The following is a 17,461-nucleotide window of genomic DNA, read 5'->3' on the forward strand; positions in this document are numbered from 1 at the left end:
CAATGGCGTCTCCTATAATCGTGTCATCATCTAAGTACGATGCATGGAAAAGTAACTTACAACCATCCTGTACCCGATGAACGAGGGGGTGTAAAGATAATGCAAAGAGAAGGGGTCCTAAAGGATAGCCTTGTTGAACCCTGGTAGTTGACTGGATACAATCATTCCCTACATAAAGCCCAGCCGGTTGCCCATAAAGAAAATTAATCCATAGGGAAATAGATGGGAATATGGCATGAAACTTCTACAGGAGTGTGGTCCTATCCACCAAGTTGAAGGCATTAGAAATAGCTATAGTAAGAAAAGCCAATGACCCCTCAAAGTGGAACATTTGAAGAAATCTATTCGCGCTATGAAGCACCGCCTCCGCTCCACTTGGGATCCCCACCTCGAATTGAAAATCACCAAGGTTTTTTTCCATCTCTTTTCCACCACTCCTCATAGCTACTTTGGATACAAGCCTTCTCTATATCGCGCCAACGACAATAGACCTAATCCCATTGCTGGGCTTAAGCAACGGGGAAATGGGGGCGGAAGCCACAAACTCCGCCAAAGCAATAGGGAATCTCCCCCCTAACCACAAGTTAACCACCCAAGTGATAGCCTTAAGCAACCCCACGGCAATCGCAGATCCCTCTCCACATAGGGCATCCGAAATATTTTGGGCCCTAAGCCATCTCTCCAATAAGAAATTCCTTTAGGAAAAGATTTAATACACCCTAAAGCACTTTCAACGTCCACAACTAGAGGGGGCTCCGAGAGGAAGGCCCCAGGCAAAGTGGGTAGGGGCAAGATGGGATGCTTATCAAGCAACACTTTCATAGTAGCGTCACCAAGAGGAGCAACACCCGAAGAGCACAGAACTTTAACCGCGGTCATGAAGTGCCCGTTACCAACCTTTCGAATACGCTTCTTAGCATTGAGGCCCTCCCTCGAATGATCACCCTCAAAGGAGGCCTCATCGGCTCTTGAGCCCATATCCATCAGTTGGTTAAAGAGAGACTGGATAAGATCAACACATCCGCTTCCATCACCCCAAGGTTATAGGGCCTACCGAATAGAATGGCATTGTATGGATTTCCTACTCCCTGACCTATGATCCACTTTCAACGTCCACAAGTAGAGGGGCCTCCGAGAGTAAGGCCCCAGGCAAAGCGGGCAGGGGCAAGATGGGATGCTTATCAAGCAACACTTTCATAGTAGCGTCACCAAGAGGAGCAACACCCGAAGAGCACAAAAATTTAATCACGGTCATGAAGTGCCCGTTACCAACCTTTCGAATACGCTTCTTAGCATTGAGGCCCTCCCTCGAATGATCACCCTCGAAGGAGGCCTCATCGGCTCTTGAGCCCATGTCCATCAGTTGGTTAAAGAGAGACTAGATAAGATCAACACATCCGCTTCCATCACCCCAAGGTTATAGGGCCTACCGAATAGAATGGCATTGTATGGATTTCCTACTCCCTGACCTACGATCCTGTCGGCTGGAAGGCTTGACAACTTGTAATGTGCAACAGGGTAATATCAAAATTCTAACCCACGCTTCAATGGACTCTGGCCTAGACACCACCTTACACAATAACACAGATAAGGCATGGGAAAATGCCATGCAACAGCTAAGAGGGATACTTTTTACTGTATTTTACAGGAGTGCAAAAATACGGTCAAGGAGGGTCGCTTCGGGGAATAGTTATGTTTTAGATAATTTTATATTTCCTGCTATGATTGTAATTTTGTTTATCTACTTAATTAGTTATGTTTGATGATATAAATAAATTTTTTACTTTTTAATAACTTTTAATTGTAATGTTTTATTTATTCATATGTTATATATAGTCACCTTTAATAATAAAACAACAGTTATAAATTATATTTATTTAATAAAATTTAGTGAAGGCACAGTTGCAAATAAGTGTTGAATGTTAGGTTTGGTTCGATTTAGGACTGTGCAAATTTCGGGTCGAAACAGAAATAACCGATACCCAAACCAAAAAAACCGAAAACCGGACCGATATGATGTATCTCGGTTATCCATTAGTTCCTATCTTGTGTATTTCTCAGGTTCGGTTGGTCCTCGGTTTTAAACCAAAGAAAACCAACCTTAAGTAATAAGAGGGTAGGGTGGTGGTCTGTGGACCAGCGATGCCATGAAAGGGCAAAGTAATGGTGAAGAAATAAGTATCTTCTGGTAGAATTGTCGAACACATCATACTTGATGACGATAATGAAGATGAAATGGGGAAACATAGTATTTTTTTTTTAATGCAGAAATTAAGAAACTAATAGCAACATTTCTTGATAGTAAAGAGAACAATAATGTTTTTGAGTTAATAAATAGATTCTTTTTACTGATTTAGAGTTTCGAGATACAATATTAATTTTTATATATTATTAAATAACCTAAAATTTGAATTTAAGATACACACTTCCAACTCCTAAAGAAAATTTCAATTCCCCACGTTTGACACCTAACTCCTAAGATTAGACTACTTAAGAGTTAGCTATACCATTGTGTTGAAAAGTAACAACGGTTTATTGTAGTAACTTTAACTCTGAGATGCCAAATTCTCCTTCAACACAAAAGATGTAGCTCTCATGGCTGTAAATCAGAGAAGGTGAGTGCAGAGGTGAGATTAAAGAAGTTGTCCGAAGGATAGGCAAACAATGAGGTTTAGTCTCAGTTTACTAAGCATAGACGTGGAGTCATCATCTGGTTCTCTTTGAAGAGATCAAGCCATTGATTGCTGTTTACCATAAGACAATTCAACTTCGGTCATCTTCAATTTACCCGACCCAACAAGAAAAAAAAAATCGAAAACCGATTTCAATATTCATCCATTTTCGGGTTTTGGGTCGGGTCGGTCTGTTGTCGGGTCGGGTCGGGTCGGGTTTTGCAATATGTGCACCCCTAGTTGGGTTAGGTTGAATGTAGGGGTGTTCTTCGGGTTTGTTGTAACACCCCGGCTAAAGCAGAAACGCCTGAGTGTGAGGTACAGATTGCTCAAAACACATGTGACACTGTTAAGTGACAATATTATCATTAATTAATTTAAACATCAAGTACACAAGTTTGTAACAAGAACAATTTAACAACTTGTTCATTTATTGAAATACCCTAATTTCTAATGTCTTCATCGTGTGTCAACTTCGAATTGATGTACCTATGGCATATATATAAAATAATGTCAACTAAATGAATAGTTGGTGAGTTCACACAAGTTTGATATAAGTACATAAAAATCTACAATTCCATGAACAAGTGTAAATGAGCAAGTAAGCTCCTTTCCAGTTGGGATTGTGCACCAATGTACTCGGATATTAGCGCAAGTAAGTGTCCTTTCCACTGGTAAAAACCAACGTACTCGGATCGGGGGTCCCTATTCCACTCATAACACGAGGTCTTGTGTGCATATGAGGGCGTATGATCATACTTATTGAGGAAACCATGAGCAAGTAATCTTTGAGCAAGTAAGCAAATAAACACACAAGTCCATGTAACGAACTGTAGTTTGTAAATAATAATTAAACAAAATTGTAATGTTGATAGGATATATATGCTACCCCCAAAATGTGTAAAAGCGTTAAAAAGAGGGTGTTAGAAACTCACCTTTGAAATTGAGAAATAACTTAGAATATTAAGCGAAGATGCGTTAAAGAAACCGAAGCGGTCAAACCTCACAAACTATATATAATAGAAAGAAAGTACAAATGTAAACGCTAACTAGCGAGATTATAGAAATTAAACTGATATAGTTTTATGTTATATATTATGAATTAACTTAGCATATTTTAAGGTATTTTATAATATATTATCTATTTTAATATTTAACGGACTTTAACGGTTTATGATTATATTTACAAAATTGAAAGTTTATAAAGTTTATCAAAGATAACTATTGATTGTAACAGAATTATAACTTATTAGTGTTAAAAGTTAATAGATGATATTAATTAAATAATATAATATTAGTTCGGGTTTTTACAAAAACTTAACGGAGAGTATGAAAGTTGGTGTTTTGGTGAAAAATAATATATAAAAGTTTTTATCTAACTTAAAATAATTTTATTTGATTTTTAATAATTTTTAATAATTTTTATTGATTTTTTAGTAATAAATAAAAGGTTGAACAAAAAAGATAAGACACAAAAAAGTGCACTGACCCGGGTTCGAACCCGGGTACTCAAGATGGCATGCATGAGTCTTAATCACCAAACCAGTTTGATATTATGCTAAAATTGTGGAACCAAATATATATAAATATATATTATGTTTCAATTTCATGCTCTTCCCCTAAACTCTAGGATTTCCAATTGATTAACCTGTTCCATGTTCATTAATTTAAAGTTAGGGGTTCTGTTTTGTGGCTTATAATGATTGAAAACCATATAACACTTACTTTATTTGGTGCCGGAATGGTGGTGAACGGAGTTTGGCCGGAGTTAAACTTGAAGGAAAATTACTAGATTTTAAAGAGTGTTTTTGTGTAAAATGATGTTGTGAACAAGTTTAGGCTATGGTTAGGGTCATATTTATACTAGAATTAGGAGCGTATAATGATTTATTGATCGTTAATGAGATTTGATAGTAATCCGCATAGTTACCCGGATTATAATCCGTAATTAAAATTATTGTTATATGTTAATTACGTTAATTATCGACCTATGCTAGCGGAGAAGTGTGTTGATATATCTTTATTGGTCAAAGAACGAGATTTAAGGAGAAATTATGGTTGCGGGAAAGTTCCACGCCGCCGCCGGTCCGGTTAACCGAAAAACGAGATTAAAGGGGGGGCAGGGGGAAAGATGAGGCTCGGTGATTTGGGTTTATTATTATTATTATTATTAATATTATTATTATTATTATTATTATTATTATTATTATAATTAAAATGCAAATGTCGGCATACTCACAAAAGTTACTGTAGCTCATAATTACAACTGTTAGTGCTGCTGGTACAACATATGTATGCAGCAGAATTTTTACACGTATCTTCTCCTTTAGATGTACGTGTACTTTCCTGGCTTATTATCTGACTTTTCTATTCATCACGCTTCCATCACTTTCTCTTAATTTCCTTCCTCCATTGAAGCTCTCAACATCTCGGTAATCCATATCCAAGATATTATTTCTAATTCACCGATTTACCTGGTCTAATAGTTGCCAGGTCTTCCCGTTATTCTTCTCAAAACTCACATATCAGAGAGAAACAAACATGGACGTGTCAAACATCTATCTCCTTCTCTTCGTCAACACTGCAATTAAATCGTGTCAAGCATCTATCTCCTCTCCTCTCTTTTGCGTAACCATTTACAAGTTCTATTCGCATATTTTACCTTCTCCCTAATCTTGAGCCCTAATTTGATCCACACATATCAAATTGATTCGGTAAAGTATCTTGCTCCAATGTAAATCGTTCAATTTTTGGGTTATTTGATATTTGATTTTTATCTATGATTTCGTCTTTTATTAGGTTAAATTCGTAACCTCTAAGTGATGAATGCACCTGCCGTTGGTGATGATGGTTTGGATTATCGGACAAGACCTCAAACAGAAGTGGTTTCTGGCAAAGAGACCGGTCATATCTGATCTGACGATTCATTTCTTTTTAATTACATGTCCCATGCCCATGCTTGTTATTATTATTATTTGAATAATTTACACAAATGGTCCCTCATGTTTCATATATTATTAAAACAGAATTTAAAATATATTTACATAATAAACCTTGAACTTTTGAATGTTATAAGAATAGTATAAAAGCTTATGAAGTTAGATATTTTTCGTGTTATACTTGGGTAGCTCGGGATTCGTTTAAGTACAACCTTAAATACCAGAGTTTTGTTATTTAAACGAAACGAAAAGAAAATGATTGATTTATAACTTGACGAATATTGAAATATATATTTATATTTACATATATATATATATTTATAAATTATAAAAAAACCAAAAATTTAAAACGTGTCGGATTTTCGGGTTTTGAAAAGGAACGAATGTTACAGGACTTACAACTATTGGAAATTTCGTCCCGAAATTAAGATAAAAATAAAATTTTTAAAAGAGAACAACTCATATACGGAGTTGTTAGAAGTTTTAACAATTATATTCATACAAAAAAATGGTAATAAAAAATAACGCTGATCTTTGAATGACCCGAAAGAACTCCACAAATGAAAATATGACAATGACACTTGTATATAGGATGTACCAGCGGCGTATCCACCATGCCCTTACCATATTTTATTTGTCCCGTTCCCCCAAAATCATTCCAAGTTCCGGGTTATTTCACACTACCGAACATATTATATTTTTCATGCGAGAACTTTGATAATTACGTGTAGACCCATACTTACCTCTATCGCTGGATGGTCCATATAACTTGCTCTATTGTGCGGTTTTTAAGACATAGACATTAGATAGATAAATAAAATTCTCATATTGAACGTTGAAAATTAAAAAAAAAACAATGAATTAAAAAGGATAAAAACATTACAAAACATATTGTTAGACCATTCAAGTCAATGACAACATGAAAACACTAAGTCAAGTAATCGAAATCTTCGTGGTCTAAATCAAGTGAACGATGTTGAAAACGAAATAAACGAGGTAATGAAATTAAAGACTGAAAACATTAGAATTAGGAACATCGTAACATGAAATTGAAATAATGGGGTCGAGAATAACGTGGTTATTAAACGTAACATTTAACCAACGACATATGAACATGTAAATTTGATAACCCATTGGGTTCGAGAATAAATTAGATAAACGAAACTTTTATATATCAAAATATCAAAAAGTTTAACGAATGTAAATCTCTGAATAATATTCAACGAAGCTAGCGGCAACATTGGGATGAATAAACAATTACATCTTACAAACATGGAAATTTATAATAAAATGAAATGAGTATGCAAAACTTTTATAATAAAATAAAAGTAAACAATTAAAATTTTGAAATCAAAATAACACATTTGTCTCAGATTGATGATATCAAGAACAAACAAATAGTTCAAATAAAACATTGCGTGGACGAGAAGTAAACGAATAACCAAAACAATTTGTGTAAAAATAACGTAACATAAACTCAGCATGTATATGTTTGGAAACAGTCTTGGTCACCGATAGTCAAAGGTAGAAATAAAATGAAAATACGGTTTTGTGACAATCGTTAAATTCAGGTTAACTCCGTTAACTCAACTCCGTCAATTCAAACTTAAAGATCACTGAATCTATAACGCACCTCACTATATTTAAACTAGGGTTTAAATGACGCTTGACAATTACTACATGTGTAGTCTTTCGGGAATTGCACCGAAACGCAAACAAGTTGACGCAAACGATTAGTGAATAAACGAAAAACGTCAAAACAATAATTATGTGATAATTATGTGTTAGACTTATGTGTTACTTGTTTATATTATGTGTGATGCTAAACAAGAAACAAGAACTAGTTATTTAAGCTAGAAAAGTAACAATTGGAAGTTGAGGGACTAAAGTGTAACATGTTATTATAAATAATAACATAAACCTAAAACCCTAATCCTCTCTTTCTCTCCCTCATAATCGACGGCCAGCCCCCCCCCCCCTTGTGTCCTTGCGATCGGCCCTCATACACACACATACAATCAAGATTTTTCAAGTTTAATCGAAGATTAAGGTGCTAGGAAGGTATAAACAACTATCCTATGTATTTTACATGCTTAATTTTGAGTTTGAATGGGTTAATTATAAACCCTAAAATCTGGAAATTTCATATATTGTGTTCATATGATCTTTGTTTGATTTGATGATGTATTGATGATGATTTGATAACTAGAATTGATATTGTTACATGTTAATTGTTGTGTCTTGATTTTGAGATCAAATAAAACCCTAACCATGCATGTATGGTGTAATTGATGTGCATGGATAGTGATTATGGTGTCTAGAGTGTTATATGAACGGATTATAGTCTATAGATGGTTAAATTGTTGAGTTTTGTTGCTAACAGTTTCTGGACAGATTGTGTTTTTGATGTTCAACTGACTGTAACGGGGTGTAAATGTGAAAATTGATTGAGATAATTGATACTACAGTAAACTAGGTTGAGTCTAGTTTCTAAAGAATGTAAATTGGCAATTTTTGGACGTGTAAAAGTTAACCTTTATGATTTTACAAAAACGTTGTGCAAAGCTGAGTTGTTAGACCTGCTGTTAGGTTGTTTTGTAAATGTTATATCTCATGAACTAAGAGACCAATTGGGTTGGTTCCACTTCTGAAAGTTGACTTGTTGAGTTAGGAACCTAACCCAAGTGGTCTTGCATTTATTGGATTTTTCGTTTAACGGGAATTTCAAATAACATTCTGTTGCGCATAAATTTGACTGCTATGAGTTTGCTGTGGTAAATTGATCTTTGTGAGAAATATGTATGGAATAAAAATACAAAAAAATATGTTCTGGAAAATTTATTGTGAAGCTATGATTGGTGGGATAGACTAGTTTTTCAAGTAGAATTCTATCGTTAAGAAACTAGTTGCTGAATTTTGTGAAAGTTGCATGAAACATGGTGATTTTTATTATCATGTTTTGACCAAATTGTCCTTGCGGGGGATAATTGCTAACTAATTGTCGTATTTTGACCAAAATACCCTTGCGGGGAATAATTGCTAATTGATTGTCATGATTTGACCAAATTGCCCTTGCGGTGAATAATTGCTAGTTAATTGTTATGTGTTGACCAAATTGCCCTTACGGGAAGTAATTGCTAGTGATGTACATTATGAATACACGACACGTAAATAATTGCTCACACATGTAACGTATCACAAATACACTTGTTAAAGTCACACACGATTCACAAACGAAACACGAAACATGTTGTGTGCATAGGAATTATGTGCCGGGTCTAGAGACTCGATATTAGTTCCGATACTTAGAAAACCTCCTTATTGTTTTAGAATGCTAGAGAGAGTTTTCTGTGACGCGCATCACTTGGTGATTTATTTTGGGAATTCTTCGCAAACAGTGAGTTTCACTTACCCCTTTAAACTGTTTTCAAACGCTTTTCACTTGGGGAGATAACATACTCCGAAAACGCATTTAAGATTTTGTTAATATAGATTATATATCACTTGTAAAGACTAAGTGGAAAACGCAATAACTAAAGTCCTTCATTCACATCGAACCGTTTAATATTGGATAATAGCGAGTCATTGTTGAGTAGTACTACTGGGTTTGACAAACCCCACCCAACGCTAAACTCGACTGGAGGTCGAGTGGGTGTAATCTTGGCTAAACACATACCATGGTCGGGATAGACTTGGTGGCAAGGCAAATGATAAACAGTCAGCTTCGGTGTCGAACACTTAGTAATACTTGTTTTTTAGGCTAGCTACCTATAGATATATAATTGACATAACACTACTGGTAACGCAAAACGCGTAACGCAAAACGCATAACGCAAAACGCTGAACGCAAACGCTAAACGCTTTATTTTATATAAACTTGTGAACTCACCAACCCCGTGTTGACACTTTTAGTATGTTATTCTCAGGTAGCCGAGGCGGGCGCGCGGTATAGGATCATGCATTGCTTGAAAACGCTTTTGTTATGCAAACTCTTTTAAAACTGTTATCATTGGGTTTAAGTCGTCCTGCGTGACGCAACATTTTGTTTTATGTTTTTTTTACGCTTCCGCATTTAAATACTCGTAAACGTTTTCATGGTTTTGAAACTTTGTTTTATGGTTTGATTATAACTAAAGAATCCGATCCTGTTAGTTCACACCCTCTGACGGTAAAACTCCGTTAGTGGATTTTGAGGGTGTGACAGATTGGTATCAGAGCCATTGGTTATAGCGAACTAGAAATTGCATGCATACTAGACTATAACCGCGACGACCCATTAGTTATAATGATACGTACTGCATAGATTTGTGTAGTCTTTGTTATCTTATCTCTTTACCCTTTTCACTCATACGCGCGCATACACGGCTTACCTGTAGGAATGTCGACGCCGCCATCATCATCATCATCCGATCCGATGACTCATGCTCACGGGAAAGAACCGCAGATACCTACCGCATCGCCACCCCGAGTAGTTCCGGAACTCGAAGCTCCCGCACCGAAGAGGTATCGCTTATCCGGAGGCATGTACGAAAACTAAGTTAGCTGGGATTGGTACCCTAATATGATCAGACGTATGGTCTATCGCGAAAAAGTTCCCCCGCTACCCCGCCCGAACCATCCTGCTTATCCCAACACCTTACCACCCATAACCGAACCTGTAGATCGTGTGCTCGCAGCTATTGTTTCTTGTTTGGAGCGTGATGTTGGTTACATGCGCTATACGAGAGCGAACGTTTCCGGACTGTTAAAAGATGGAACCGAAACTAAAGAGGAAATTTCCTGCATGACAATAGCAATGAAGGAAATGCAAGAGGCTAGTGATCAACAGATGAAGATTATGAGAAAGATGCAAGCCGAGATGATAAACTTGCAAGAGCAACTCCAAGTAGCAAGGACTCGAACCGAGATAGCTTTAGAGCGCTGCGATGTCATACAAATGCAAATTGCTCAGAACGCAGTAGAACCTGAGGCAGAACCTGAGGTAAAGCCTGAAGAGGAACCCAAAGAAGATCCCGAAGAGGAGCCTGAGGAGGATCCCGAGGAAGATCCCGAGGAGGAATCTGAAGAAGAACAGGAGGAAGAACCGGCAGAGGAGGAGGCACACTCAGAGGTGTCCTCAGACGATGACATCTAAGGATGATAACACTTAGATGGAGGGGTTGTCTCCATCCAAACTATTATTTTTCTATGATTTTAAGGATTGGTTTTAAATACTTTTTAGCGAATACAATGGTTTTAATCATGAATTATTATTTGGATTAATATATGGTTGTGATGTGATGTTTGTTCCTTTTATTTCTTTCTTACCTATCTTTTATTACATGTATGGTGTGTTTCATATGAAAGAAAAATTCATGTTTAACATTTTATGCTATGATTCTAGGAAATGGCAGGAAGAAACGCTGGACACGGACGTGGTAACATCAACCTGACTGCAGCAGAACTCCAAACTCTGCTGAATGACCACGCGGCGGCCGCTCTAGCCGCACATGTACAGAACCAAGCTGGAAGTCCAATAGGAACGTGTACCTTCAAGAATTACCTTGACTGCAAGCCCAGTTCGTTTAAGGGCACCGAGGGAGCTATTGGTTTCTTGCGTTGGGATGAGAAGGCCGAATCAGCTTTTGAGATGTGTAATTGTCCACCTGCCAGTAGGGTCAAATTTTCTGCTGGAACACTCGAAGATTCTGCCCTCACTTGGTGGAATTCGAACGTACAGATTCTTGGATTGGAACTGGCTAACGCGATGAACTGGGAGGAGTTCAAGAACATGATGCGAGAAGAGTACTGTCCGAGAGAGGAGATTGCAAAGTTGGAATCTGAGTTTTTGTCATTGAAGATGGTGGGTTCGGAAATCGAAGCCTACACTACCCGTTCTCACGAGTTAGCTGTGATGTGTCCGCGGATGGTGGATCCGCCGAGTAAGAGGATTGAAATGTATATTGATGGGTTAGCACCGCAAATTCAGGGCATGGTAACGTCTTCCAGACCAGCCACGATTCAACAAGCGATTCGGTTAGCTCACAAACTAACGGATCAAGCAGTGACCCAAGGTGCGCTACCACCTAGGGGTTTAACCACTAAAGCCCGTGACAACCCGAGCACTGACAACAACAACAGCAACAGCAACCCGAGCAGCGGAAAGAGAAAGTTTGACAACACCAGATCCTCATCCTCGAACCCCCCACAGCAACACCACTACCGTAAGCCCGAACCCATTCGGAGCTTCAACAATCAGAGTCACAACAATAATAACAATGGTAGCGGGCAGGGTTCGAGCGGCTATGCTGGGAAATATCCGAAGTGCAACAGGTGCAACTATCATCATGCTGGCCCGTGTGACCGTGTCAAGTGTCAGAGATGCGGAAAGATGGGTCTCCAGGCAAAGGAATGTAGAGGAGACCTTGCGGCAAAGGATGCTCCTAAACCACCCATGACAACCAAGGGATGTTTTGAGTGTGGACAAGAGGGACATTTTAAGAAAGACTGCCCCAAGCTGAAACAGAACGACAACAATGGAGGTAATGGAAGTGGCAGTGGTGGTGGAAACAATGGTAAAGGAAGAGCTTTTGTTATTGGGTCGGGTCAAGCCCGCAATGATCCGTACGTGGTGACTGGTAAGTTCCCTGTGAACGATTGTTTTGCTTCTGTATTGTTTGACACTGGAGCTGATAGGAGTTTTGTGTCGAAAGCCTTTAGTCAACTCTTAGACTTAACTCCAACCCCGTTAGATGCTAAATTTCCTGTTGAATTAGCTGACGGTAAGACTATAGTAACGACTCATGTACTTGCGGGATGTAAGTTAAAACTGTCAGGTCATGTTTTTGATATTGACCTTATTCCTTTTACGCTTAGTAGTTTCGATGTCGTGGTCGGCATGGACTGGTTATCCGAGAACCGAGCAGAGATTATATGTCACGACAAGATAGTCCACATTACTTCCCCTTCCGGCGAGATCATTTTGATCCGGGGCGAGAGAAGCGGCATGACCACCAGCGTCATTACCCTCATGAAGGCGCAGAAGTATCTACGAAAGGGTCATCCAGCAATTTTGGCGCAGATTGTTGAGAAACCCGCGGAAGAGAAGCGAATTGAAGATATACCGATTGTGCGAGATGTTCCGGAAGTTTTCCCGGAGGATTTGCCTGGACTCCGTCCTATTCAACAAGTCGAATTCCAAATCGAGTTGACCCCCGGTGCAGCACCCATAGCACGAGCTCCGTATCGGCTCGCACCGGCGGAGCTTCAGGAGCTGTCCACTCAGTTACAAGATTTGTTGGATAAGGGTTTTATCCGACCTAGCTCATCACCATGGGGAGCCCCTGTCTTATTTGTCCGAAAGAAGGACGGGACTTTCCGCATGTGTATCGACTACCGGGAGTTGAACAAGGTGACGGTCAAGAACCGTTATCCTTTACCCCGAATTGATGATCTGTTTGACCAACTCCAAGGATCGAGTTACTACTCGAAGATCGATCTGCGGTCTGGTTACCATCAACTAAGAGTGCGCGAAGAAGATATCTCAAAGACGGCTTTCAGCACACGGTATGGTCACTATGAGTTTTCAGTTATGCCTTTTGGCTTAACCAACGCACCAGCCGTATTTATGGATCTTATGAATCGAGTATGCAAGGCGTACCTCGACAAGTTTGTGATTGTGTTTATTGACGATATCCTGGTCTATTCCAAGGACAAGGCTGACCATGAAGAACACTTAAGGGTAATTCTGGAATTGTTGAAGAAGGAACAACTGTACGCTAAACTCTCGAAATGCGAATTTTGGCCTCGCGAGGTTCACTTTTTAGGACATGTGATCAACGAGAATGGTATCCATGTCGATCCCGGTAAGGTAGAGGCCATCAAAAACTGGGAAGCACCTAAGACTCCGACTGAGGTGCAGCAATTCCTAGGGCTGGCCGGCTACTACCGGCGTTTCATCGAAGGATTTTCAAATATTGCCCAACCCCTCACCGCTTTAACTCACAAGGGTATTAAGTACATTTGGGGTGACGCGCAAGAATCCGCTTTTCAACTATTGAAAACCAAACTCTGTAGCGCCCCTATTCTAGCCCTACCCTAGGGAACGGAGAATTTCGAGGTACATTGTGACGCATCGATACAAGGTCTCGGTTGTGTGCTGATGCAACTCGAGAAGGTTATAGCTTATGCCTCTCGACAACTACGGGTTCACGAGAAGAACTACACGACCCATGATTTGGAACTCGGAGCTGTGGTGTTTGCCCTTAAGTTATGGAGGAATTACTTGTACGGTACCAAGTTTACCATTTACACCGACCACAAGAGTCTCCAACATATCTATGATCAGAAGGAGCTGAACATGCGACAGCGTCGTTGGGTCGAGCTGCTAAAAGATTATGATTGTGCCATCAGGTACCACCCTGGCAAGGCCAATGTAGTGGCCGATGCTCTCAGCAGAAAAGAAACCGATAAACCCAGGCGAGTGCGAGCATTGCAACTCACGATTCATACCAACTTACCCAATCAGATTCGCGATGCGCAACTCGAAGCTTTGAAAGATGATAATCTTCCATCGGAACTCATGCGGGGCATGAACAAGCAACTTGAAACCAAATCGGACGGGGTCCAATATTTTGAGAACCGGATTTGGGTTCCACGATACGGAGAGTTGAGAACTCTGGTGATGGACGAAGCACACAAGTCCAGATATTCTATCCACCCTGGCTCAGATAAAATGTATCATGACTTAAAGGCACTTTACTGGTGGCCGAATATGAAAGCCGACATTGCCACCTACGTGAGCAAATGCTTGACTTGTGCCAGAGTCAAAATAGAATACCAGAAACCATCTGGCCTACTACAACAACCGGAACTTCCAATGTGGAAATGGGAACACATTTCAATGGATTTTATCACGGGATTACCTAAAACACCGACGGGATGCGATACCATCTGGGTGATCGTTGACCGGTTGACTAAGTCCGCACACTTTTTAGCGATTAAGGAATCGGACAAAATGGAAAGATTGACTCGCGTCTACATGAAGGAAGTAATGTCTAGACACGGAGTGCCTGTCTCAATCATTTCTGATCAAGATTCCCGTTTCACTTCGCACTTTTGGAAGTCGCTACAGAGTGCCCTAGGCACACGCCTTGATATGAGCACAGCCTACCATCCTCAGACGGATGGGCAAAGTGAACGAACTATTCTGACCTTAGAGGACATGTTGCGTGCATGTGTATTGGATTTCGGAAAAAGTTGGGAACCTCACTTACCTTTGGTAGAGTTTTCGTATAATAACAACTACCACGCAAGTATTAAAGCAGCGCCGTTTGAAGCACTGTACGGACGAAAGTGTCGATCACCTCTCTGCTGGGCAGAGGTGGGTGACAGCCAAATCACTGGTCCAGAACTGGTACTCGAAACTTCGGAAAAGATTGTTCAAATCCGAAATCGCATGGCAGCAGCACGAGATCACCAAAAGAGTTACGCCGACAAGAGCCGAAAACCTCTCGAATTTCAAGTGAATGACCAAGTGTTACTCAAAGTCTCACCTTGGAAAGGTGTGGTTCGCTTTGGGAAGCGAAACAAACTCAACCCACGATACGTTGGTCCTTACCGGATAACGGAACGCGTTGGTCCGGTGGCGTACCGACTGGACTTACCAGCGGAACTCAGCAGTGTACACAATGTCTTCCACGTATCCAATTTGAAGAAATGCTTATCCGATGAAACCCAAGTAGTCCCTTTGGACGAACTGCAAATTGATGAACAGCTACGCTTCATTGAAGAACCAGTTGAAGTTTTGGACTGGGAAACCAAAACACTCAAGCACAGCAAAATTCCAATCGTTAAGGTTCGTTGGAACTCAAGACGTGGACCGGAGTTCACGTGGGAACGCGAGGATCAAATGATGAAAAAGTATCCTCACCTTTTTGAAGGGCTGACCAAACACAGAAAACCGCGAAACCCGACAAACCGTCAGAAATCACCGGAGGTATGAATTAAATTTCGGGACGAAATTTCTTTCTACTAGGGGATGATATGACAAACTGAAAATTTTTCTTACTTTTTCAGACACTAATCACGACTTGACTCAAATTTTCGGGACGAAAATTCTTTAACATGAGAATGATGTGACAATCGTCAATTTCAGGTTAACTCCGTTAACTCAACTCCGTCAATTCAAACTTAAAGATCACTGAATCTATAACGCACACCTCATTACATTTAAACTAGGGTTTAAATGACGCTTGACAATTACTACATGTGTAGTCTTTCGGGAATTGCACCGAAACGCAAACAAGTTGACGCAAACGATTAGTGAATAAACGAAAAACGTCAAAACAATAATTATGTGATAATTATGTGTTACTTGTTTATATTATGTGCGATGCTAAACAAGAAACAAGAACTAGTTATTTAAGCTAGAAAATAACAATTGGAAGTTGAGGGACTAGAGTGTAACATGTTATTATAAATAATAACATAAACCTAAAACCCTAATCCTCTCTTTCTCTCCCTCATAATCGACGGCCAGCCCCCCCCCCCCCCTTGTCTCCTTGCGATCGGCCCTCATACACACACATACAATCAAGATTTTTCAAGTTTAATCGAAGATTAAGGTGCTAGGAAGGTATAAACAACTATCCTATGTATTTTACATGCTTAATTTTGAGTTTGAATTGGTTAATTATAAACCCTAAAATCTGGAAATTACATATATTGTGTTCATATGATCTTTGTTTGATTTGATGATGTATTGATGATGATTTGATAACTAGAATTGATATTGTTACATGTTAATTGTTGTGTCTTGATTTTGAGATTAAATAAAACCCTAACCATGTATGTATGGTGTAATTGATGTGCATGGATAGTGATTATGGTGTCTAGAATGTTATATGAACGGATTATAGTCTATAGATTGTTAAATTGTTGAGTTTTGTTGCAAACAGTTTCTGGACAGATTGTGTTATTGATGTTCAACTGACTGTAACGGGGTGTAAATTTGAAAATTGATTGAGATAATTTATACTACAGTAAACTAGGTTGAGTCTAGCTTCTAAAGAATGTAAATTTGCAATTTTTGGACGTGTAAAAGTTAACCTTTATGATTTTACAAAAACGTTGTGCAAAGCTGAGTTGTTAGACCTGCTGTTAGGTTGTTTTGTAAATGTTATATCTCATGAACTACGAGACCAATTGGGTTGGCTCCACTTCTGAAAGTTGACTTGTTGAGTTAGGAACCTAACCCAAGTGGTCTTGCATTTATAGGATTTTTCGTTTAACGGGAATTTCAAATAAAATTCTGTTGCGCATAAATTTGACTGCTATGAGTTTGCTGTGGTAAATTGATATTTGTGAGAAATATGTATGGAATAAAAATACAACAAAATATGTTCTGGAAACCTAACACATACATGCTTTTGTGATGATTTTTGGTAAATTTATTGTGATGCTATGATCGGTGGGATAGACTAGTTTTTCAAGTAGAATTCTGTCGTTAAGAAACTAGTTGCTGAATTTTGTGAAAGTTGCATGAAACATGGTGATTGCTAATTTATTATCATGTTTTGACCAAATTGCCCTTGCGGGGGATAATTGCTAACTAATTGTCGTATTTTGACCAAAATACCCTTGCGGGGAATAATTGCTAATTGATTGTCATGATTTGACCAAATTGCCCTTGCGGGGAATAATTGCTAGTTAATTGTTATGTGTTGACCAAATTGCCCTTACGAGAAGTAATTGCTAGTGATGTACATTATGAATACACGACACGTAAATAATTGCTCACACATGTAACGTATCACAAATACACTTGTTAAAGTCACACACGATTCACAAACGAAACACGAAACATGTTGT

This window comes from Bidens hawaiensis, unplaced genomic scaffold (assembly GCF_021521415.1).
Source record: "Bidens hawaiensis isolate Kalapana, Puna unplaced genomic scaffold, B.hawaiensis_p1.1 tig00419378_1, whole genome shotgun sequence".
NCBI classification, from domain to species: domain Eukaryota; kingdom Viridiplantae; phylum Streptophyta; class Magnoliopsida; order Asterales; family Asteraceae; genus Bidens; species Bidens hawaiensis.